The following is a 25,608-nucleotide window of genomic DNA, read 5'->3' on the forward strand; positions in this document are numbered from 1 at the left end:
AACCCGGCGTGTAAATCCCGCTTTCTCCGAAGCGAGAATTCCCCCATTGGTCCGAACGTGGCAGTCCATCAAGGCGGAGGGGCGGGGAGCTTTTGCTTCTATTGGCTCTTCTTTTCCGCAATCCCCGCCTCCTGCCGACTCAGCTCAGCCTCTCCCGGCGCCCGACTCCTCTGCGCGGCTTGTGATTGGTGGAGGTTGGGCTAAGCGGGGCTGCGACCCGCCCCCGGCCCGCTCGCAGGCTGGAGCCCGGGTCAGGTTTGGCACCTTCCTCCAGTCAGTGACCAACTCCTGGCTTGGAGGGCTCTGTTCGCCCCCTCGATTCCCTTCCCCTCCCTCCCGCCTCGAGAGCGAGCCGCGCGGCGGGCAGGCTGAGGAGGAGCAGCGCAGGGAGGATTAAAGAGAAGAAAGACCTGGCTGGCTCTCGGTGGTGTCTGCGGTGCCAGAAAGGGAGGTGGCGGCGGCGGCGACCACGGCCTCGCAGGACGTGAGGCCCGAGAGCAGCCGACGGCGGCGGCGGCGGTGGCCGCTCGAGCGCCTCGCGCCGGGGCCGTTAGTCAGCAGAACGCGAGCCCGTGTGGAAGAGCAGCGCCGGCGCCAGGCGAGACTCGGGAGCGCGAGCCGGCCCCCTCGGGCGCCGCGGTGCTTGTTCGTGCCGGCGCTGGGGGCTGCAGCCCTCGGCCCCGCTCCTCGGCCGGGCCCGCTCGCAGCTCGGGAGAGGGCGGCGGCGGCGCGGATCGCGGCGTGCGGAGGACGGCGCGGCGGCCGAGGCTCTCGCCCGGCCCTCTCTGCCTGCCGCCCCAGCCGGGGCCGCTCAGGTGCAGGTGCGCGGGCCGCGGGGGCCGGGGCGCTGCGGCTGCGGCCGGGCGCGGGGAGGGGGCGCTGGGCCCGAGCCGCAGCGCGGGAGGGAGCGACGAGCCGGGCCGCGCGGGGGAGGGGAGCGGGAGGCGGCTTTGTTGTTGGCGACCGGGATCCCTCTCGGCGCCGGGGAAACGCGGGCAAGCCGCTCCCGGGCGGGTCAGTGCTTGGGGGAGGATTCTCCGGTGGCTCCAGGCAGGGGAGAGGTGGTAGGGTCCCTGCAGTCGGAAAGGCTGCGGGAGTCAGGGGGCGGGGGAGGAACGGACGGACGGACGGACGGACGGACAGACAGACAGACTGGGAAAGGTCTTGGGTCTTCCTTGCAGAGAAGGATCTCCTGGCGCTTCTCTCTCCGTGGCCGGAGAGATGGGGTCAGGGTCCCCTTCCCCTGCCTGGCTCGCTGTGAGGTTCACGATGGCTGCAGGCTCTCTCCGGAATGTCCTCGTGTGTGCCAGCCTCGATCTGAGAACGAACCTGCCCGGTGATCTGTGTATTCCCCTCGGGTCCTCGGGCTGCTTCTGAGATGGTTGAACTTTAATCTTACCTGTTCTCGAACTCTAGAGTAGGCTCATCAGGACTTGTTTTTGAATTGGCAAATTAGAGGTTTTGTTTGGATTTTTTTTTTTAACCCTGAAACCCAAGTTGTGTCAAGTTAGATTGTACTGTCGTGGAGGGCTTTTGTAAAGCAGGAGTTTAACCCCGGCTTCTTGTTTAAAGAAAATGTTCAGAGCTTTGATCCATGGTGAGATTGCTGCCAGTGCCAGTATTTTTTAAACAATGCTTTGATGTAAATCAGTGAGGTGAATTTGGTAAGCAAAAGGATGAATAACGGAATACAGAGAGGGTGACCTTTAAATTTTGGCTTAGTTTATGAAAAGGTATCCCTGTTTAATATTTTCTCTCATATATAATACTTGATCCGCAACCTGATTCATTGATTTTTTTTTTTTTAAGGCTCCAGTTAGTATAAAGAATTTTGGAGATTTCGTGTCAGCATTTGAAACTGCCTAATGAGTCTGAATAAAAAGTCAGGTACATGTTGTAATAACGTTCGTCTATTTATGTTAACAGGAAGACTTAGAATAAAATGAACTTTTCTCCATAAAGAGTTTGTTTCTTCATATGTTCATAGCATAAACTCATTTGGGTGACATATCTGATATATGATATCCAGTATTTTGATAATTATCATAACTGCCAGTGTTCTAATTTGGGACTGCCCACCTCTTTGCTTGTTGGTAAATTTTTGTATTGGGAGTAGGGGTGATGGCTTACTTAACGAAGAACAGTGGAGATAGCCATGTTTCAATTTAGGAAAGAAACATAATCCCTGTTGTGCGATAGTTGCTATATTATTTGAGGTCCAGGAGGAAATGAAGAGCACCCTCACCCACATTTTGACCTCTCTTTTCTCCTACTCTAATATTAATAAGGTTAATTGGCAAGGATGGGATTAGATATTTAGCAGGCTAGGCAGTTTTAATTTTGTCCCTTGCTGTGCAGTAGTGTAGTTGATAAGTGGCTTGTTTCCTTGAGTATCTTTGCCCATTTTGAAATGTGTACAAAATGACATATGATAAAGAATTTTGTGTTTTCTGTGACAAAACAAGATTACCATAAAGCATCATGGCAAAGTAATGTTTTTGGTAGCTTAATAAACACAGAACTAGGCAATTAGTGTCTGTTCCAACTTCTGTCACTGAATTGGTCTAAAACTCCAGGCAAGCTACCCCACATCTGAGTCAGTTTCTCCATCTGTAATATAGGGCTAATAAAACATGCCACGTGCTCTTTTTATAGACAGGGCAGTGAGAACCAACAGTTACTCTGGTTATGTGACATTGATTGTTTTAGTTAAATAGAATACTTTTTAATGCAATTCTCTTACTTTGTTTTGGTATTATAAATTTCAACTCCTTGGTGATCACTTAGCTTAAAGAAACATGGTAGGGAGAATGCCCGTCTATATGCCATCATTTAGGAATTGAGAAACTCAAAATTTTTTCCATGTTGAGATTGGTGTTGTATCTTTACGTTCAGCGATGACAAGAAAATTAAGAGTGATAAGTTGCCTTGGTTGGTTTACTTACTGGTAGCTTTTACTTCCAATATATCCAGGGTTTTGCTCTTAGTTCTCAAAAATTACTCCTACCTTTCCCACCTTGTTAAAAATTTCTCACGTACATTGCCCTATATACCTCTCAAACCCAGCCTTGTGAGTTTGAGAGGAAAAGTGATGTTTTATGGCATTTTCACAGATGAAATAAATCCCAGAGAAGTTTAATTATTCAAATTGCCTGAAGCTACACAATTTGTAAGAAGCAAATTTGAACCTTTGGACTTGAACCTTTGGAGCAGTGTTTTCCAACACCTGTCTAGGCCCAACAGTTTTTGCCAATTCAGGTGAAGTGAGAAATACTATAGCAATATAAGTATTGGCAACATACAATATAATGAATATCCATGCATCTATTACTCAGTTGAAGAAATAAAACTACAAAACAAAATGAAGCTTCCTCTTTACTTTATACCCCTCTTAAATTCTACTCCCTCTTTTCCCCACTCCCGAACACTAACCTGAAATTGATATGTATCCTTCCTATCCATCCGTGTGTTTGTACTTTATTACATACCTTTATATCCATGAATATTATATAAATTTTCTTTGAATGCTTTGAGACTATTTAGATAATGATGTTTGAATCTGTAGCTTTTCTTCACTCAGTTTGACAAGATTTATCCCTGTTTATTCAGGTAGCTCCAGTTTGTTTTTACTGCAATATGGTGTGTGTTTCATTATATGACTATATCAGATTTGTTGGTCATTTTAGTTGTTTCCAATTGTTTGCTTATTTACTGGTGCTGTAGGGAATATTCTTGTATATGTTTACTAAGCACATGTGCAAGACTTCCTCTAGGGCAGTGGTTCTTGACCCTCTATCTCATTTTTAGAGAAAGATTTTACGACTTCCTCAACACTGTCCTGAAATGAAATTCATAATAATAAGCTTACATTCATATTTTAAAGAAGATAATGCCCTTAGCGAAATATAAGAAGCAATTTATAGCAAAGTAATGTATTTCACTCTGTAAATGCTAGGGCTCAGCCATGCTCTAATCTTGCTACCAAGTATAATGGTAGACCAGTAACATCAGAATTCTGGGAGCCTGTTAGAAATCAGAACCTCAGGCCCTACCTTACTGACTCAGAGCTGAATTTTAACAAGATTCTCAGGTTGTTTGTGTGTACCTTAGAGTCTAAGAATCACTGCTGGAAGAAACATAGTAGCCAGTACTTTGTACCAGTGGGTGGTACCACCATGAGTATGACAGGTGTGTTGAATCGCCCATTCAAATACCAGTGGTTGCACTGTTGTCGATAAATGAGCTTCTGAAATCACGAACTATTTTCAGTAAAGTTTGAACGAAAATGAAAGTTGAGTCCTCTCACTTACTCAGTGATTGCATTCTTAAAAATCTTCATCTATGTTAAAACAATACAGATACACTCTGTCTTCTTTATAAATATCTGACCTTATTCCCCCCCCGCCCCTTAAATGAGTGTCCAGCAGAGTATTCAAAAGTCGTGTGATACAGGGCAGCATTTTCTGTATGTACCAAGAGTACCTGGGGTCCCTGGCATCTGTTCAGTGGTCCCTCCTTCGTTATAACAACTCAAAAGCTGTTGTTGAGAAAGCGTGCCCTGTGATATAAATCTGGTAGTAGATTGCTAGAACACGGGGTGTGAGCTGCTTCTTGAACTTTATTAGGTAACTACCAGTTTTCTCTCCAAAGTGTTTGTATCAGTAATGGATATGAGAGAGTCTCCTTTCCCACCTTCCAAATACTTTAGACTTCTTAAGTTTTGGCATTCTGAGGAGGATGAAATGGTACCATATAGTTTCTCATTTGCATCTCAGCAATTAGTCCTGTAGTTGAGAACACTTCTGTTAATTTTTTTGACCATTCACAGTTCTTTTCTATGAATTGCTTGTTTGGTTTTTCTGTGGGATTGTTTATCTTAGTGATTTGTAAATGCTTTCTCTGTATTCTGGATAACAGTACTTACTAGGTTTTACAAATGTCTTCTACTCTTAGCACATCTTTTCACTTTAAATATGGTATCTTTTGATGACTAGCTGTTCTTAATTGTAATGTCAAGTTTTTTTTCATCTTTAAAGGAGGTCTTGTCTATCCTGGGGTCATAAAGATTCTGTTACAGCTTTTTTTTAAAGTTTTACTTTTTCACATTTAAATCTTAAATTCACATGGAACTTTTTATATAGTGAAGTGTTTGTGAATCTAATTTACTTGATAGAAATGACTACCCTTTATACTGAAATTAGTCATTTTTTATGTTAATGTGTTCTGATGAAATTATAGTGATAGTAGGTTGTATTTAGTTTGCAGTGTTGCTTTGTGGCAGAATTAAAATTTGGCAACTCTTTCATTTCAACCTTTTTTTTTTTAATTTAGCTGGTTTTTGAAATCTATAAGGTTTGGGAAACATTGCTTTAGAGTATTCTGATTCCTGTGTTTCATCTGTGCCTCACATTCAGCCTCTAAACCATCATAGAAAGTGAGCAAGCCCTCTTAAGCACGATCTTTCATCATTAATTTGCATCCTCCACATTTCATCGTTTGTTTTACATGTTCTTTCATCACTTTTTATTCAGGCTAGAACTTTTTGTTGTTGAAGAAGATTTGCTCTGAGCTGACTGACATCTGTTGCCTCTTTTTTTTTGTTTGTTTTAATGCTTGAGGAACATTCGCCCTGAGCTAACATCTGTTGCCAATCTTCCTCTATTTTGTTTGTGAGTTGCCATCACAGCATGGCTCCCAATGAGTGGTGTAGGTCCACACCCAGGAACTGAACCTGGACCACTGAACTTAACTACCAAGCCACAGGGCTGGCCCCAAGGCTAGAATTTTTTAAATGGTACTTATTACCATAATTTTTTTAATAGAATTTCACCAAATTTATTATTTTAGTGTTAATTTGGCTCAGATATAGGCCCTGCTTTATCTTCCTGGGAATTAAGTGAGAATGGTTAAACAAGTTCTTGCATACAGTTAAAGATGAAAATGGGAAAGGAAAAATGGGCCAGTGTCTACCGTGTTATCAGTCACTATTCTGGGTTTTGGGGGTACATCTGTAAACAAAACTTCCTGGAGCTTACCACCCAGCAGAGGACCATAGGCAATATGTGCAATAAATAAAATAGCTAATATGTTAGAAAGTGATAAACACTTCTAAAGAAAAAGAGATGGGTAGAAGGGAAACAAGGAGGCAGTTTGACCTGTTAAGTACGGTGATTAGAGTAGGCCTCATTGAGAAGAGGAGAATGAGCAGAGATGTGTGGTGAGGGCATTAGCCGTGCAGATATTAGCAAAATGTTGGACGAGTGGACAGAATATAGTCTTTAAGTTAAGCCTGTGTTCCTGGTTCTCCCACTTAACAAGTTGGGTGAACTTGAACAAGTTAATTGACTTAACAACCTGAAGCCTTGATTTTCTCGTGTGTGAAAAGGATGATAACCTGAGAAAAGTATTATTAAGATTAAAGGAGATAACAAGTGAAAGCACCTACCTCCTGCCCCGACCCAGTTCTCATGTAGCACTCTACTTTATTTTCATAGCATTTATCACAGTGTATAATTATCTGTGTGATTAGTTGATAAATTTTATCTCACCAATTCTGAAATATTAATGGGAAGAACCAGTCAGTGTGGTACTCTATTTCACTAACACATAGTCGTTTGTAAACTACATTTAAATCTTTTATTTGAAAATCATTTCATGCAGATTTGTTGAGAAAGTGTTTTGTATTTGTAGAGTGTCTTAATGCTAAAGCTTCAAAATGTATTATAGGCATTAGCTCATTAATCGCCACACATCATCTTTGTTACGGAAGCAGTGAATATGTATCATCTTGCACTTGTAGGAACTGAATCTGCTAAATGGCATAAAGTGACACGGAAAGTCAAGGAGAATTTGGATCGAATCTGATTACATTTGGTTGTTTTCACTATGCTTCTCCTTTTTCTCTTTCTGTGATATTGTTGAAATTGACTCTTTTTAAAGTATACAAGCAAAAATATGTAACTTATGTAATATTTTAGATCATGGCCTTTAGAAAATCATTAAGACATAAACAGTATTTTAATTATGACTTTATTTTCACTTTTTCCCCATGGAACTTCTCAGTGTCTAACGAGGTGATACTTGGCAATAGTGCTACAGGTCTTTACCCTTAAAAATACATCCTGCTGAAGAAATTCTTTACTATGGCTGCGTTGGAGTATTTAAGATTTATTTTTAGGATGTAGTCACATTAAAAGAATAGGATTAATAAAATAACTATATGCTTAATGTAGGTCAGGATGAAGAAAAAGGGGGTTGAAACAGCCTCATTAACTTAGTGTAGACAAGTCTCCATTCTAGTCCCAAGAAACCTAAGGTAAAGCAAGTAAGTACCTCTGGGAACAAAAATAGAAGACATTATCAGTTTATCAATTGCAATAAACTTGTTTGGCTTCTGAATTTAGATTGTTCTTAAATATGTTTTGAAAGTTAAAATCAACTGAAATAATTCCTGTAATAAACTTTTCCCCCAAATGCCATCTGTAGACCATGACCTAGATATTTTGTTTCGGATTAGTGCACTGCTTGGTGTACTGATAATTTTTCACTCTCTAACTTTGCCATCCCCACCCTTAAAAGTAAAAATTATTCTCTGCACATCAGTTATTAGCAAGAAAATGATGCCATTCAATAGCTTGGTTTGACAAGCTTATATCTGAAACACTAGAGGTTATATTTTCTTCAGAGCTTTTTAACAGACCTCATGTCACTTTTATTAATAAAGATTTAGGGTAGTAAAGTTATTAGGAGTGAGGAGGACTTTTTAAAATTATACGTTAAGGACATTCTGATACAATTCCCCAGGGTAATGGCTGTCAATTTTGTGTTTGTTAGAATTCAGAAGAAAGACGTTTTGCTTCATGGCCTAATATGTGCATATGCACACACAAAGAAGTTTTTTCACTAAAGAGATTATCTAAATCTGTCAACATGAGCATACTTCACAGGAGATTTTTTCCCCTCTGGAGAAAGAAGTAAAACTTAAAGGCTTTTTAAAAACGGTAGAGATTGTTTCACTTATTTGTAGCAAGGAGTGGTGAGAGTGAGAGAGGAGGATTTTACCAACAGAGAAGGAACAGTGTAGAATGTTGGCAGAGGCATAGAAGCAAGAAAGAATGTCTCTTATTGAGGAACAGTATGTTCAGTGGAATGAATGAATAAGGTAGTGCTCAGAAATAAGGCTATAGACCAGGAAGCAGAGAGGGTGTGGAAATCATGGCATGCTAAAGAATTTAGATTTATTCGAGAGTGCTTGTAAGGCCCATTGAAAGATTTTAAACAGGAAAGTGATATCAGCTGGCAGCAGTGTAGAGTGTGGATTAGAGGGATATGAGATATTATATTGGTGAGTGATTTTCTTACATTAAAAGAAAAGTGCTTGAGCTAAGATATGGCTGACGGAATGGAGAGAGAGAGAGAGATGTGAAAGATAGGCCTTGATTGAAGGAGGAAGGAGGGACATACAGATGAAGATATTCGGGGTCTGTACTTTAAGGGAGAGGTCTATCCCAGAGATTTAAGTCTTTTAGATTTAGGCATCGTTAGTGTATAAATGGTAGTTAAAGCCATGGTATGGTTGAGGAAAAAAAGACAGTAAGACAAAAGAAGACCAAAGTGTTAGTTAAAGCCATGGGTTTGGGCGAGTTAAACAAAAGATAAGAGGAAGATGAAAGACTGCCAATCTGTTCAAAAAGAAAAAAATCAATCAGACCTTTGAAGAGGTCACTAGAAAAGCCAAGATTGGAAGTTAGTTAGTTTCAAGAAGGAAGGAAAGGACAGTGGTGTTTGAATGCTACAAAGTGATCTTGTAAATTGAAAACTGAGAAATATCCAATGCACTTTGAAATTATAACAGGTTATCAGTGATCCTAAGTGGATCAACAACTTGATGATAGATGTTAGATCACAATTCATTTTGAGCCTGATGGGAAATAGTGGAAAGCGAGAAGTAAAGAAGTTTGATTCTGAAGGACACTCAGAGATAGTAGTTAGAATCCAGATATACGTATGCCTTTTTTTTTTTTTTTTTTTTAAGAGGAGAGTCTTGAATATGTTTATAACAGAAGAGATGGACCAGTAGAACAGGAGAGGCTGAAGATACAGGAAACATACAGAGAAGGTAATTACTAGGCAGGGTCTCTGAAGAGGCATTGGAATCCTCCAGAATGTGTGTGGAGGGATTGGGCATGAGGAATTGAGACATCTTAGGAGTGAAAAGGCAATCAGGATTTGATTAATTGATTTCTAGGGTCCAGAAGGAGATTATCAAATACATGCCTGCCCGCCCTAAGTAAAAGAACATCATTTTCTACATCCAATAATGCTAGGGATTTAGATATTTCATTTAATGTTCCTAGCAACTATGCAAAGTTTACAGAGAAGAAAACTGAGGCTCAGAGAAGTAATTTGTCTAAAGCTACCCAGCTAGAAGGTAACTAAGCTGTGATTTTATTGCATTTATGTCTAGCCCCAAAGCCCAGTAGTTGTAAAACTTTTTTTTTTTTTAAAGATTTTATTTTTTCCTTTTTCTCCCCAAAGCCCCCCGGTACATAGTTGTATATTCTTTGTTGTGGGTCCTTCTAGCTGTGGTATGTGGGACGCTGCCCCAGCATGGCCCGATGAGCGGTGCCATGTCCGCGCCCAGGATTTGAACCAACGAAACACTGGGCTGCCTGCAGCGGAGCGCGTGAACTTAACCACTCGGCCACGGGGCCAGCCCCCTAAAACTTTTGATTTTGGGGAGGACTGGTCAAATTTCCAAAAAAAAAGAGAAGAATAATAAGATACTCCCAATTTAAGTTTCGCCCAGTAAAATCACTTCAAAAAAATTAAAATATTTAAACTTTTAAATTTTTTACGGAAGTTTTATTTTTCACAAAAAGATTTATTTTAATGTTAGGAAAAGTAGAAAGAACATAATCTCTGAACAGAAGGCAAATTTTTAAATTAATTAAACACACTACTTTTGTCCTTAGCTTTTCTCATTTTGCCAAAGAATAGTAAAAACTTTATCATAGACTAGCATCAGTCTTCAAACCACCCTTGCCAAGAAAGACTCGTGAAATGAAAACTTTATATACAGAAATATAGCACTTTATTACCGTTTTATAGCAAACTTCAGTTGTTATAGATTAACATTTTATTATGTTCAAAGAAACTGAATGTTGTATTCCCCTACCTTAGAAACTTCTTTCCTATTTTGCTTTGCTGCAGATTGATTTCTAAGGGTTCCCATTACCAAACTTCTGAAAAATTAATAAAATGAACGATAAGCTGAAGCAACTCTGAGAAATATGTAGCGTTAACTCATGAACTCTTTCCTTTTGTTAATTTATTAGATACTTTGGGTTCTGTTTATTATGGCTTATTTTAAAAATTGCTGCAAGTCGTGGTAAATCTAAGTATTTTTAGAAATAGGAAATCAGATTGGTCTAACAGTATTTTGTACTATTGCTTACTGCCCTACCTGTCCCAGTTTGGGAATATTATACTTCATGCATAAACTCACTTACCTGTTATAGAAATGTAAATATTGCCTAACCAACTATAACAGTACATCTTTAATCAACATATAGAAAACTCATTTTTTAGGCTTCCTACTAAAGTGAAGAACTGAACTAGGGTCTACATTCCTCTCTTTTAGTCTGAAGTTCTGCCGCTGGCTGTGGTGGCACTGGAAAATAGAGTAATACAGAAACATAGCGATGTTCAGGGACTTAGAGCCACCATTATTGCCAACATTCTTCTCCTCTAAGTCCTGGAGGATATGGAGATAGTTAGCAAGGCATTTGCTAACATGCCTGATGTTGGTCCTAAAGGTGGAGAAGTAGGGAGGAACTAGGGTTCTTGCCATCTGAGTATCCCAGTCACTCTGTGGTCTACTTTTAGGTTCAAGTGGGGATAGGCTCCGCCAGCTGAGGTCTTCCTTCAGCAGCTGCAGTTGCCTAACCTGACTAGGTGGCAAGGTGAGGCACTTCTAAAAACAAAATTGCTTCTTTTGTGGTAGTGTTAGGTCATCAATTGATACCTTATCACATAGGGATGATGTTTTCTGCACCTGGGGGCAAGAGGAACAAATCACTTACTGTAAATGCCCAGTCACTTAAAAATGAATGCTTCAAGGATGTAAATCATTCCCATCAGCATACATTTCACCCCAAAAGAAATTCTTAAGTCAAACATAAGAGAATGTTCAGTTTTTGCCAATACAAAACTTAAAGTATCTCTTCAAGATAATTCATGAGGACTGGGCTATCTAAAATGGCTTCCCAAGTTAGTCAGGAAGCATTTCAACTTTCTTTTGCCACTATCCAAATAACCCTTTAAAAAAAGGATTTCCCAGGGGGCTGGCCCCGTGGCCGAGTGGTTAAGTTCGCGCGCTCCGCTGCAGGCGGCCCAGTGTTTCGTTAGTTCGAATCCTGGGCGCGGACATGGCACTGCTCATCAGACCACGCTGAGGCAGCGTCGCACATGCCACAACTAGAAGAACCCACAACGAAGAATACACAACTATGTACCAGGGGGCTTTGGGGAGAAAAAGGAAAAAATAAAATCTTAAAAAAAAAAAAAAAAAAAGGATTTCCCAGCCTCATCAAAGGTTGCTCATGATGTAACAATATATAAAAATATAGTATTATAGATTTATAATCAGGAAATTGATTTGCTGTGTTGCAGTTAATGGACGTTATCTAGATAAAACATATCTCCAATTAGCAAGTTGTATGTATGGTAATTATCTTCAACTTAGTGGTCTGTTTATTTAACTGCCTCTCTTAGAGATTTTTAATTATATCAGAGATTTTTTTTAATGCATAGAGTACAATGTAAATAGAAACACAATTCGTTAATTATCATAGTTTCCAGAAAGATTCAAGTCATAAATTACATACATTAGGGTTGTGAATCCTGGTTCAAAGTAACAAAACAAAACCTATTTTGATTATATTTAGCATTATCTCAGTTTATATTCTGTCAGGTCTTTAAGTATGACTGCATCATCAGTTGGGTTACTAAATGTCATATCATTGGGTTCTTATTTTCTTTACTCTTATCTTTTTCATTTAGTTAGTAGATTATTATTGATGAGGAGCTGCCTGTATACTGCTGAAGAAAACACACATGGTCACTATCTCATGGTAACGACATTAGGCATTAATCAAGTAAGCGCACAGGTGAATACATGGCAGGGATCACAACTTTCAACTATAAAGGAAAAGAACTGGGTGCTGTGAGAAAGAATAACCTAATTTAGATTTCTCTCTCTGAAAAAGTGGCATTTGAGACTTGGAATAATGAGAAGTCAGGTAGAGAGGGAGCAAAGCATGTATGCAAACCCCGGTGTGGAAACAACTTTCATGCTTTCAAGGAACTGAAAGATGGTGAGGGCGACTGCGACTATAGTGATGGAGGAGGAGAGGATCGGGCTAAGCTGGGGGCTAAGTAGGGGCCAGATCCTGCAGGGCCTTGAAGGACCTGTGGAGAAGTTAGTTTTTATTATAAGTGCGGAGGGAAGCCATCACGTTCTGAAGCAGGAGATCACCTTGTAGGCTATGTAGAAAAGAAATCGTGGATTAGGAGAACACATAAATGGAAAAAATTCACACTTACTCTCAAATATTCTTCCATTTGTTTACTCACACACTTTGAGGGATTCCTTCTGTTGTCTTATTCTAGGTAACCCTGGTCAGTCCTTTCATTTGTAGAGCCTGGGAATTGCTGTAAAAGGGTAGAAAAGGTAACTTCAGGAAATCAGGAGAATTGCATGTGTGCTCTTCTACAATTAAGGATGACAAATTGAGTAACTTCCCAACTGAATTCTCTTTTTGTATTTAGACTTTAAGATATTGAGGTCGATGAAAACAACCTGCTATTTGATACTGTTTTGACTTCTTTTTAGTAATGTTCCCACAGGTTTTACTTTTTTCTTTAGAAATGTATTTAGAGGCTATTTTTATATTCTTGGTATTCTTAATTTTTGCAGATTTCTCTTTCTGTAGGGGCAAGGAAAGGAAGAGAACCATATCTAGTTGTATAAAGAAAGATAATATGAACATAGGGTATGATGCCCAAAAAGTCCATACAGATTACAGAGGAGAGAGAAGATTTAGTATAATAAAATATTCTTGCTGAAAAAGCTTTAGATCTTATAGTTCAGTCTTCTCACATTAAAATTGAGGCAGGCGCATAAGAACTCATTTTAAATAGTATAACTGTTTACATCAGAGATCACACTAGACGTGTAGACTGCCAAAACCTAGCTGTCAGATTAAGTCAGGTATCAGGGATTTGCCTCAACCGTTTTTTGCAACCTCTGTTTACCTTCCCTCCATCCCACTCTTCTCCAGTTGCATTGCTTGGAACACAGGGTCAGTAAAATTGTTCTCTGTCAGCTTCACCTAAGATACTTTTCAGACCTAGTGTAGAAATTGTCTCTAAAAGAAAAAAAAGTCTCCAATATTCACTTGTTTGCTACTTGTCTCTTTAAAAGGAGAATGTAAGACAAAATTTTCATTAACTGAAATATCTAGTAAATCAAGATTAATGTATTTTGCATCATAGAAAGTTATGTACGTTACTAATTTGGAGAAACAGTTTTAAATGTAGTCAAGTGTTGATATATAACTGAAGATGTGGTTTATACATTTTGAAATATAAATGATAGCCCTTTGTTTTAATTTTCTATTTTAATAGTGTGTGTTTGACGTACCTCCATATAGCAGGTTGAAATGTATGCCTGTTTGAGATATGTTTTTGAAAATCTTAAAATTTAAATACATAAAATTCTTCAGCAATATATGAGTTACCAAGTTACTGTGCTCTGTTTAAGTCATTAGTACTATCCAATTCTAATGTGAATCCAAGTCAGCACAGGCTGCTATGTAGTCACCTAAATGACTGCCTCATTCTGTTTCGTGTGTAAAGAACCATAATGGTTTTCTGCACATTATTGAACAGAGATTCGTTTTTAAATTTCTCGTTTATTTGATCCTCCCGATTCCCCAATTTTTTCCCTCCTTTCCACCTGCACCCTTTGCTTTACTTCTTTTTCACTATCATACTTTTACATGTATTATTCTTCTAACCTGGAGGGTTCTCCCACTGGTTTTGGAAATCAGGTCTAACTCTAAAGTTCTAACTCCTTCACAAAGTCTTTTGATAACAACTTCTCTCTGATTTCTGAAGCTTAAAATCTACCCCACATTACATAGCGCTTAATTTTTTATAAGATGAAAAGAGCCTGTAGAGAACTAATTTATTAATAATAAATTATATGTTAATTATTTCATTATAATACTTATAATGAATTATAATAATTATAATTATATTACAATAATTATAATATTCAATATATACAATATATATAAAATTTAGCATTTTGACTGCCAATTTACAAAGAACACATGAGACCTCACTTAAGGAACATTAGGCCAGTTATCTTATATTTTCAAATGAAGAAACAAATATTTTCATTTCAAATGAAGTGGGCAGTTAAATGATTTCCCAGGGTCTTAAAGAATTAAAAGTGACTCCTAATCTGTTAAAAATGTTGTTCTTATTTTCTTAGGCATTTAAACATTTCTTCTTCAAACTAATTATTCTAGTTCTTGCTAATGCCTCCTGAAGAAAATCCACAAAAGGTAAAATTTCCGTGTTTGAAGAAATATTGGCAAAATTTGGTTTGTTGAGGCCAGGAAAGGTATTAAGCACAAGTAACAGTGACACGTGTCTGTTACACATTTTCTTCAAGTAGTGGTATTTCTTCAAACCTTTACTTACAGAGAAGTATAGCTAAGGGGAAGCAGCTGGCAACCAGAGAAGGAAGTGGTGGAGATGACAGTTTATGTAGATAGACAAGATGGCCATATTAGTGAGGATGGACTGGCTTGATCCACAATCTGTAAAGAGAGGTAATGATTCTTGTTAAGAAATATTGTATTGAAACTGCATAAATACCATAATTCCCCCTGTAGCCCTACTAAAAAGATATTATATATATGGAGAAGGGATTGATAGATAAGAGGAATATACTTATATGCTGCTTATATGCATTTGTGTGGTTCTGTTTTCCTGATGGTTGATAAAAATATCTCTCTCAAAATAATACTTTTAGGAACAGTTGAAATTGTACTCTCATACTCTCTGAAGCCATGTGGTTTTGTGTTTTTTCTTGTGTGCTTAAACAGACTTATATTGACTCCACCTCTCTGTACTGCTTTCTTAAATAAGTGGTAGGGTAAAACTGACTTAATTTAAATAACCTCAATTTTACTCTTTCACTAAATAAACATTTTTAAGGGGCTACATCTCAGAATTGATCTAGTGAAAGGGCCTAGTATTTTGAGAATTAATGTTTAATACTTGCATGCAAATTTGGCCCACTTCCATTTTCAGTCTGTTCTAGAGGCAGGAGAATGTCATCATAACAACATAAAAGTTGAAAATTCTTTTCTTTCAAAAAAGGAATCTCTGAACAAAAGGCTAAAGTAGAAGGTAAAAGCTAAAGGAACCAAGGACAAAGGTAACTGGCAGAGAAAAGAAAGGTTGGAGCCTGTATACATTTAATGATAGGAAAGCCCAAGAATCCAAAGAACATTTTGGAAGGAATAAATTATTACTTTGTTTTTATTCTATTTAGACACTCACTCTATTAGTCCTTCTTAGCTACTTTATAGTTATATTCAAAATTAAGGAGCAGGTATGCTAGAATGTAATTCAAGTGCTGTTAAACCCAAACCTTTGATATTAGAGATGAGGACACTGAGGTTCAGTAAGGAAAAATGACTTCCCTAATGTCTCAGAGCTAGTTAGTATCAGTGGGGACTAGAATCCAGCCTGCCTAATTCATGGACCGGGATTCTTCGCACTGTAACACAGACCAGTTACTGAAATTCAAGGTGGAGAGGATGAAACCTGATACACTGTTGTATTTAAACAGTAGTCATTGTTTATACTTTTATGTTTTTCTGATTTTTTAAAATAAATGATAGTTGACGTTTCTTCCTCGCTTCTAACAAGGGGCACATATTTTCTCCAGCCTTTGATGTTGTTATAGCCTTGGTTTTGTCATTTAGGAAATAATTTCTTCTTTGCTGGAGGACTTCATATCTCATGTAGAATGAGGTTACAACAAGTTAATAATCTAGAGCCGTTGAAGCCCTCTAAGCCAGCTGCTATTAATTAATTTTTATAGCTTATTCTTGGAGCTGCTGCTTAGAGGGAGGGAGAGAGCTGTAGCTTTTCTTGGGTTAATCTTTAGGTAAGAAGGGCAGATCAATGTATTAGCATTAATCAGTACTGAAAATTTTTCTGGTTATAAATTCATATGTCTTTGAGAGACCTGAAGATTTTCTTATTGCTACCTACTTCCTCCTGGAATCCTACAAATGGGCATCCTAAGCCTTATTCTAAGAAGTTTTCCATATAATCAGCCCAAAGGCTACTAGAAGAGATATATACATTTCCTAACCTAATTTGACTTCTTCAGCTCAGAAAAAAGACCCTTTTTGCACAAACATAAAAATGTATACATAAATTTGATCAATTTTCTCTATATCCATTCCTTCTATTTTTCTTTTTAATCTTGACATTTGCTTTTTAAAAGATAGGGAGAGGGATATTCCCAAGTCCTGATGAAGAGTTGTGTATATGTGTTTTGGGAGAAGAAAAATGTGTATATCCCCTGTTTCTTCAGTTGTTGATACGATAATCTTAATACCTTTTTACAAATCTTCTTCTAGAAAAAGCTAGCGGCCTTGCCCTAAAATTATGGCATCTTGTTATATTCACAAATGAAAATTCTAACCCTTTCCCCTCCCCAATATCTGTAAGTCTACCTCCACTAGGGTCTCGAGGTATTTTTTTAGAAGTATGATGTCTTGACCAGTTTGTCTGGAACCTCCACTGGGAGGGTGACAGAGCTAGGGATATTCCTTAATGCCCAGGTGAAGGCATATCCCCAGGCCAGGAATAAGAAGTCTGCTACCAGAATTATAATCTGGATCATGTACAGTGCCAAAAGGGAAAAAAGAAATTGAAGTCAGGAATGCAAAGGAGAAATTCCTGTCTAGAGCCGAGAATATTAGTCATATAGGAGTGAAGTTTGGGACAGAGTGAGCATTTACAGAATCAAGGTATAGGTGGTTAAGATCCAGGTTGATTCCTTTTGTGACACAAATGCCTCAGTGCAGGATTGGAGAGATCTATCTTAACCACAGATCAGATAGGTACAGAAGGGAAGCATTCTTTTAGCTTTCCAGATACCTCTGTAGAAATTAATATAGTACAGATGTTCTAGATTGGGTCTGTAGTAAGACTTGAGAAGCATAAAATGAATATGTAACAAAAATCTTAAGAACCTCCGGATTTTTGAGAAGATAGTTTTCAGGTCAGTCTGTTGTTAAATGTTTTGGATCCTTTCCCTAAAAACTTTGCGTATGGTTTCAGGGGTCATAGAAACACAGATGTACTTAATAATGCTGTTGCTATCTAAGGTAGTTTTCAGATTTGACCCCAAACTGATAGCACATTTTGCATGCAGTTGGTTAAATAGTACCTAGCTCAGAACCACCCAGATAAGGGTTTGTCCAATGTCAAGTCTTTGAGAGCAACATACCACATTATGTTATCCTGATACGTTACCATTTTGGGGTAGAGTTAATAAGAAACAATTCATTAAGCATTAGAACATCGACAAGGTGGCATTATAGAGGCTGAAGGACTTGATACAGTCTTCAGATTGCCCAGACTTTGCAAAGAAAGGTACTGTAGCACCTCTCTACCTCACAGATCTAGATTGACTTACAACTTCCTTCACCCACCCCTAGATTCAGTCAAAGTTTATATAAGAGGGCAAAATGAGCAGCAGTGGGAACAGTTCCTAAATTGTCACTTGATTAAGGTTGCCAGCGAGCTGAGATTCTCCATGCTGGTATTCTACGAAAGAGAGAAAAGCCTTGAGAATAAGATGCAAAGACAGATAATTCAGCCCCAAGAGATAATATATATACCCATTTGGCCAGGACATAGGCTTTAAGCATGTAAGTACTGCTCTATCAGTCTTTGAGGGGTTATAACTTCTTGGCTTCTGGATCTAAGAACACCTCCCTGATGGCAACCAATGAAACTCACAAATATGCTGTTGGCGTGGTAGAGAGATAGAGGATAGAACTCCCAAGCTGTGGGATTGATGATTTCTGTTCAGCCCCAGCACTAAAAGATAGTAAGAGAGCAGCTCAAATACATGCTGCTCCTCAAAGCCCCTCTCAGACCTTTGGGGCACATTTCCTGTGTAACATCCTTATGCACTTAGCCACCTGCTCCCCTCAGTAACAGTAGCTTGTTGGACAGTGATGAGTTTTAGTCTCACTGTGAATGGGTCCATTGGATTAGCACAGGGTCTACAAAGCTGCTCCAGTGCTCAGGAGTCTAACGTGTCCATGCCTCCTAATAATTCCAGGAGAAGCTATTTTCGGAGATGAAAAGTCGACAATGAAACATAAAAAGGAGGGATGGATTTGGACCCAGCCATCCTGGGTTATTTCCTGGTTAGAATCGAGGCATTTCAGGTGGCTGTGCTTGTTTAAATGGTCTGTCACGCTGAAGTACAAGCAGAACCGTGATCGTTTTTCCTGCCCAGTAAGCATATACATTGGCTTCAGATCTTTTTCCATTACAAGCCTCCCAGGGTCCCCCCAGTGGACCTAGTGGCTCTCAGACTGCTGACTAGTCTCCCTTCTAACAAGGTACGCTAGACATCTAGTTTGCCTGACTTTCTGTCCAGCGCCCTCTGTATCATTCTCTTTCTCCCCCTCTCTACCCAAGAAGAAGCTTGGATTTAATGTAGGGGTCCGGTGGATGATTTATGTGCTTCTGAGCATGGAGCTGAGGGTGATTTGAAAGTGAAATCATGTAGCCAAAGCCCTCAAAATTGAAGGGAGAATCCAGGCGTAAGACAACTAGACAGAAAGTGGAAATTCACATAGAAGGTAACAACAAAACTCCGAAATATCAAGACTGGAGCAAGAGGGTTCAAAAAGAAGGGTAAAATGTAGAATCTTGAAATACTCCAAGATACAGCAGCGGTGGCCACGAGTACCTTCATATCCCCGGGTAGGGAAAGAGCTCTTGAAGGGCTCTAAGCTGGCTCAGATTCCAGGTTGGTTTATATACTACCAACACCACTCCCATCCTGGTGTCTGTGCTAACACATACCCCAGGGAGCCTGCCAAGCTTTCATAGAAACAAATCAAGTTCAGATTTAAAGCTTGGAGATAGAATTCTGTTACTAATGGCTGATAGGATCTCAGCTCTTACTCGTTCTTGCAACAGCGTCTCAACTTGAATTTTAGATTTGTATTAGGTCTTGCTTATTTCACTTCATTCTCAAAACAATCCTATGAGATGGGTCATATTCCCATTATACGTTATTGCAAGGACAGACGTCTTCATTTGTCCTCGAGTAGTTGACACTGAATGTTAAATCTATAAATTCCAAAAGTCTCCTATCAGGAGTTGTTCAGTTAAGACTCATTATATTAGTAGTTTCTGTGCAGTAGGCAGCACTGTTTTGTGAGGTATCATTCATTTCTCTGACCTCACTGGAACAGGTACTAGAGAAGTATTTTTAAAAGAGTTAAAATAGAGGGAAAGAATAAAAGAGAGAACACAGAAAATCTTTAGGGAAAAAAATGTAATAGTAAATCTTATTACTGGCTATTAGCATAACTAATTTTTCTTTAGCATGGAAACACTCCCCAACTAAATTTTATGAGATTAGCATAAGCTTAATACAAAAACATGACAAGAGGAATATGAAAAAGGGCAATTAAAGGCCATTCTCAATCATATATATATAAATGAAAAAATTCTGTGCAAAATATTAGCAGTGAGTCTAGCAATGTATAAAAAGTTATACATTGGGGCTGGCCAAGTGGTGCAGTGATTAAGTTCACGTGCTCTGTTTTGGCGACCTGGGGTTCACTGGTTTGGACCCCAGGCCAGACCTAGGCACCACTCCTCAAGCCATGCTGTGGCAGGTGTCCCACATATAAAGTAGAGGAAGATGGGCACAGATGTCAGCTCAGGGCCAGTCTTCCTCAGCAAAAAGAGGAGGATTGGCAGCAAATGTTAGCTCAGGGCTAATCTTCCTCAAAAAAAAAGTTAGACGTTATCACCAGTTCCAGGAATGCCAGGTTAGTTTTGTGGAATTTATCCCATTAAAAACTCTTAGAAAACTAGGGAAAGAAGAAAACTTCCTTAATCTCTAAAAGACATCCATAAAAATTCTGTGGGAAAAGTTATGCTTAAAAAGAATACTGTCAATGTTTAACTGTTAAGATTGGGAGCTTATTCAGTAGTGTACTGGAATCCCAGCCAGTGCAGTAAAGCAAGAGAAAGTAATGAGAGAATAAGAATTTACAAAGTTCTTGTATACTAAGTCAGTACACAAAAATGTATTTTGCATTTCTATACTTCAACAAAGAATTAGAAAATGAGATTTTTAAAAAGAGGTACGTAAATAGAGATACCTTGTTCAGGAATACTAACACAAAAGATTTTATGTTCTTCCCAAATTTCTAGATTAAGTACCGCTCATCAACATCCCAACAGAGTATCACTTACGTTCATCAAGGAATCAAAGTTAATCCAAATGAGGTAGTTGTGTAGCTGTTAACTGCAAACTGATGCCCCCTTTGAGAGCAGTTTGGGGGTCCATTTCAGGTACATTTTATGAAATAGAAATTTGACACTATTGAAGCCTATCATCCATAGACTTCCTAGAATCCTTACATATTTGAAGACCATTGACATATGTCACTTTCTTCCATGTAACAAGTAAAATTTGCCTTTTTTAAAAAGTGACTTCAGAATCTTCAGAAAAGGACAAAGCTGTGAATTTATAGATACCAGTCCAGGTTTTACTTACCTGTTTGCCTTCTGGTGACCAAGACCGCTTCCTTCCTCTTTTTCTAGATACATAGTCTCATATTCTGAACAACCGTCTCATCTTTATTTTTTTCCATCCAATCTTAGGTTTTTGTTAAAATGTGGTTTTGTTTTGGTTTTTTGATGTATGAAATGGGAAGATCTTTTATCCTTATTTTTCTTTCTCCACTGAACTTATTATGTTCTCTCTCCATGTTTTCATCGTAGCAAAATGTTTCATTGCCACACACAAATCTAACTCAGTGATTTCAAGCATGGACTCTGGACTCAAACTGCTGGAAATGAAATTTGGCTTCACTATTTACTAGCATTATGATCCTGGGGAATTTAAACTTCTCTGTTTTCTCATCTGTAAATTGGGGAGATGGGCATAATGGTGTCTGTCTCATAGAGTTGTTATGAGAGGATTAAATAAGGTTAATATTTATTAAGTTTGACAGCAAGGTTTAGCTGTGTATTTTGATAAATAAACACTAGCCTGGTTTTCATAACCTAGCAAAATTTCAAACGTGCAAATTCAGATTCTTCAGTGTCAAGGGTTAGTGAGAACACTGATTTGTTTTGTTTTAGAAACTTAAGCTCAGCTAACATTGGCTTTTGAGTGACTTCTGTGTGGCAGCCAATGCTAGAAGTAGGTATTCTTGAATGTTAAGTATATACAATGAAGAGTGTGTGCATGATCTGGTTCAAAACAGTAAGAACAGACACATCCATGTAGTTGGTAAATAGTAATTTATAAAGTCGGTCAGCTGATTAATTGTACAGTAAAGAGGAAACATTTTTAAGCCCAAGAAGTTTAACTCTTTTTGAAACAGGACTTCCTGGGCCCTTCATATACATTTCCATGCTTTTAGAAAATACCTTTTAATAATCTATACAGAGTGGAATTTAATTTTCCAGTGATAATTCATTGAGTACTACAGATGAAAAATATCTAAAAAATTTTAAAAATTAGAGAGTTTGTAGGGAATATGTTTAAATTTAAATTTCTTGAAAAATTGAAATATATGAAGTTTTTATTTTAGAAATTTAAATATTTTGAATACTTGACTGCTCGTTTTCATGTTTAATATATTAAAATTTAAAGTATATTCAATTAGATTTTAAAATTTACTTAGAAGTATTAACTCAGTTTCATTTTATTTAAATATACAAGTTGCTAGACAATAGCATCTCTTTATTTTGTTTCGATTGATGGGAAGAAATTCAAGCAAAATAAATCTACATTAGAGTAAAACTAAAAATATTTTTATACTTTTCAAAACATTGTCCCCCCCCCCCAAAAGAAATGAAAGCAGAGACTGGAACAGATGTTTGTTCACCCATGTGCATAGCAGCATTATTCACAATAGCCAAAAAGTTTTCTTCGACAGATTAATGGATAAACAAAATGTAATATATACATACAATGGAATAATATTCAACCTTTAAAAGGAAGGAAATTCTGACACATGCTACAACATGCTGAACCTTGCAGACGTTATAGTAAGTGAAATAAGCCATTCACAAAAGGACAAATGTTGGATTATTCCACCTATTTGAGGTGCCTAGAATAATCAAACTCAAAGAGACACAAAGTACAGTGGTGGTTGCCAGGGGCTGAGGGAAGGAGAGAATAGGGAGTCCATTGCTTAATGAGTGCAGAGTTCCCCTTGCGGAAGATGCAAAAGTTCTGGAGGAGACCAGTGGTGATGATTGCACAACAATGTAAATGTACTTAATGCAAAAGAACTGTAAGCTTGAAAATGCTTAAAAGGATAAATTTTATATTATGTATATTAAACCACAATTTAAAAAACAAAACATTGTTTCCCCACAGACCAGGAGGTATAGAAATCACTCATTTTGGAAAACTGAGAAATGGGAATCTTTCTTACCCCCTTACGAATACCTCCACTCCCTTCCCCCACCTCATCACTGCGCCCACTCCCCCCATTACAACTCATAAACTGTGACTTACTGAATATAAATTAATGCGCTTCTTTAGGTGCTTTGTTTTTAGTGGTGGGGGAACTTTAAAAATCTCTGAAGTTTTTCAAATTACAAATTTCTTCATTCTTTTACAAGCTGTGGAAGATTGAGTGAATCTGATGCTTACAAGAAGGAAAAGAAGTTTAGTCATAAAGTTTTAAAATTAGAAGAAACCTTAATATCTAGCTCAAACTCTTCATTTTATAGAAAAGGAAAATTTGGTAGAAAAGGTTGACTTCCCTAAAGTCACCAACTTTTTAGTAGTGAAACCAGAACTAAAATCCAATTCTCTTAATTCTTAGCTTAGTGTTTTATGCACTGCACTGTACTCATTGGAAGAATTTACTGAGTAGAATCGCTAATTGCTTTACTGGACCAAATAGTTAAAGCTGTACCATATCCTTGAATATTTGTTAAGTATCTTCTCTTCCCATTGAAGACGGTAAACAGAACACATTTGTTTATTCCATAGACAGAGATGGATGGATGTGTGTGAGAGAGAAAAAGAGAGAGAGATTGAGAGACTTGAGACTGACTCTCAAAGTATTCTACATCCAGAAATTTTCTTTATTTTAGTAGTTACAGGAGTTCCAAGCCTGAGGCCAGTCAGTCCTGTTCAGACTAGAAGTCTTCTAGGTCAACAGGCTTACACAAATATAAAGGGAACTCAGTTTAGTTTTTGCTCATAAATATGAACAGTCAATGAAGAAGCAGTCCAACAGCATGAAAATACAAGATGAACAAACAGAAGGAACAAACATTGTCTAAAAAACACTTATGGACAGAACAACAACAAAAACTTGTCTTAGTATTCTAAGAGAGATTTGAGAGGTTATTGTACCCATAAAATAAAGAGTTTTAATGTTAAAGTTGATTTTACACTCTAGAATGCTAATGTAGTGATCTGTAAGATAAACTAGAAAAAATTCCCTAGAACATAGAGCTGAAGGAGATGGGGGAAAGGAGAGATAAGTTTATAGGTATGTTGGATAGCCCAGGATCCCTAAATAGGAATTCCTGGTGGAATAGACAAGCTAGAGAGGAAGTAATCAAAGAAATAGTAGAAGAAAACTTCTCTGAGCTAAAGCAAGTCCTGGGTTTTAGATTAAAAGGATCTGTTAAATACCAAGGAGAATGGATGAAAAATAACACACACTTAGATATAGTATCATAAAATTTCAGAGCTAAGGATAAAGGAAAATCTCATAAACTTTTTTGTGGGAGAGAGATGAGACTCACGTAAACAGAAATCATGGGCCGGCCCGGTGGTGTAGTAAAGTTCCCACATTCTGCTTCAGTGGCCTAGGATTCAGATCTCAGGCGCAGACCTACACACCGCTTGTGAAGCCATGCTGTGGTGGCATCCCACATACAAAATAGAGGAAGATTGGCACAGATGTTAGATCAGCGACAATCTTCCTCACCAAAAACAAAACAAAAATATGATTTACTTTCCCAGGCCTTTGGGAACAAGGCACGGCAAAGTGCTTGGAGATGTATTCCAGCAAAACCAAACAAAAAAGAAGCATACAAAAAGGTTAAAACGTGAGATCAAGAAACAACAGAAGTAGGTGATGAAAAGAAATCCTAGGTAGACAGGCAGCTGTGCTGTGAACTGGCCCAGAACATAATTGAATCCATGTTGTTTTTTGAAGACATTCCTAGAATCCAGTGAGTTGTTTTAATCTGATTCTAAGAATGTCTTCAAAAACAACATGGATTCTCTTGCACAAATTCTAAGAATAAGAAGTTAGAATGTGTTAAATATGATAAAAGCTTATGAATTTTCTGAAAATTAAAAAAAAGGCAGAAACTCCAGGAAAATTAAAGTCTCTTCAGAAAGTCCAAATATGAAGTAAATTGAAACATGCCTTATTTTTGAGCAATTACCACAGTATAAACACCTTAACACTTGGAATTTAGTGACAAAATGACTACTCATTCTCTGGGTTTTATCCACCCTGGTTGGATGGCAGTGTATAATATTGTAAATATTTTTATCGCTGCCTAATTTTTTTTTTTTTAAGAATTGTGTCAGCTCTCAGTCTTTTAACACTTTGAATATATTCTTTTTATGTCTGCAACTTTTTTTTTTTAAGGTATGCTTTTTGGTGAGAAAGATGGGCCCTAAGCTGACATCTGTTGCCAATCTTCCTCTTTTTTTTTCTTTCCCCAAAGGCCCGGTGCATAGTTGTATATCCTAGTTGTACCTCCTTCTAGTTCTTCTTTGTGGGGTACCGCCTCAGCATGGCTTGACAGGCAGTGCTAGGTCTGCGCCCAGGATCCAAACCAGTGAACCCCGGGCCACCAAAGGGGAGTGTGCAAACTTAACCACTATGCAACCAGTCTGGCCCACTTGGCCTGTTGCCCAATTTTAAAAAATCAATCTATAGATAAAACACAGTTATAAATAGTTATAAAACAAAATAATAAAAAAACTTAATGTGAAAGTAATTATATAGCCAACATTAATGGTATACGATTACATAGGGAGCCAGTAGAAACTTCCTAAAATTGGTGAAACAAGAAATGGAGATTCATGTATAATATTTAAAGTTATAAAAATAACCAGTAAAGGGCCAGCCCCGTGGCCGAGTGGTTAAGTTTGCACACTCCGCTTCGGCAGCCCAGGGCTTTGCTGGTTCGGATCCTGGACGCAGACATGGCACCACTCATCAAGCCATGTTGAGGCAG

General features: G+C 38.3%; 1 protein-coding gene across 4 annotated transcripts in view; it reads left to right on the forward strand.

Annotated features, from left to right (window-relative positions):
* The first annotated feature begins 176 nt into the window (after positions 1-176).
* ABHD17B (abhydrolase domain containing 17B, depalmitoylase) overlaps positions 177-25,608 on the forward strand; it is a 45,466-nt gene continuing 20,034 nt past the window's right edge. The window contains exons 1-2 of one of the 4 annotated variants that reach the window (XM_070590117.1): positions 177-821; positions 1,810-1,887. The gene's annotated coding sequence lies outside the window, so the exon portion shown is untranslated. The remainder of the gene's footprint in view (positions 822-1,809; positions 1,888-25,608) is intronic. The other 3 variants (XM_070590118.1, XM_070590116.1, XM_070590119.1) reach the window with 3 other exon arrangements.

This window comes from Equus przewalskii, chromosome 22, assembly GCF_037783145.1.
Source record: "Equus przewalskii isolate Varuska chromosome 22, EquPr2, whole genome shotgun sequence".
Lineage (NCBI taxonomy): Eukaryota > Metazoa > Chordata > Mammalia > Perissodactyla > Equidae > Equus > Equus przewalskii.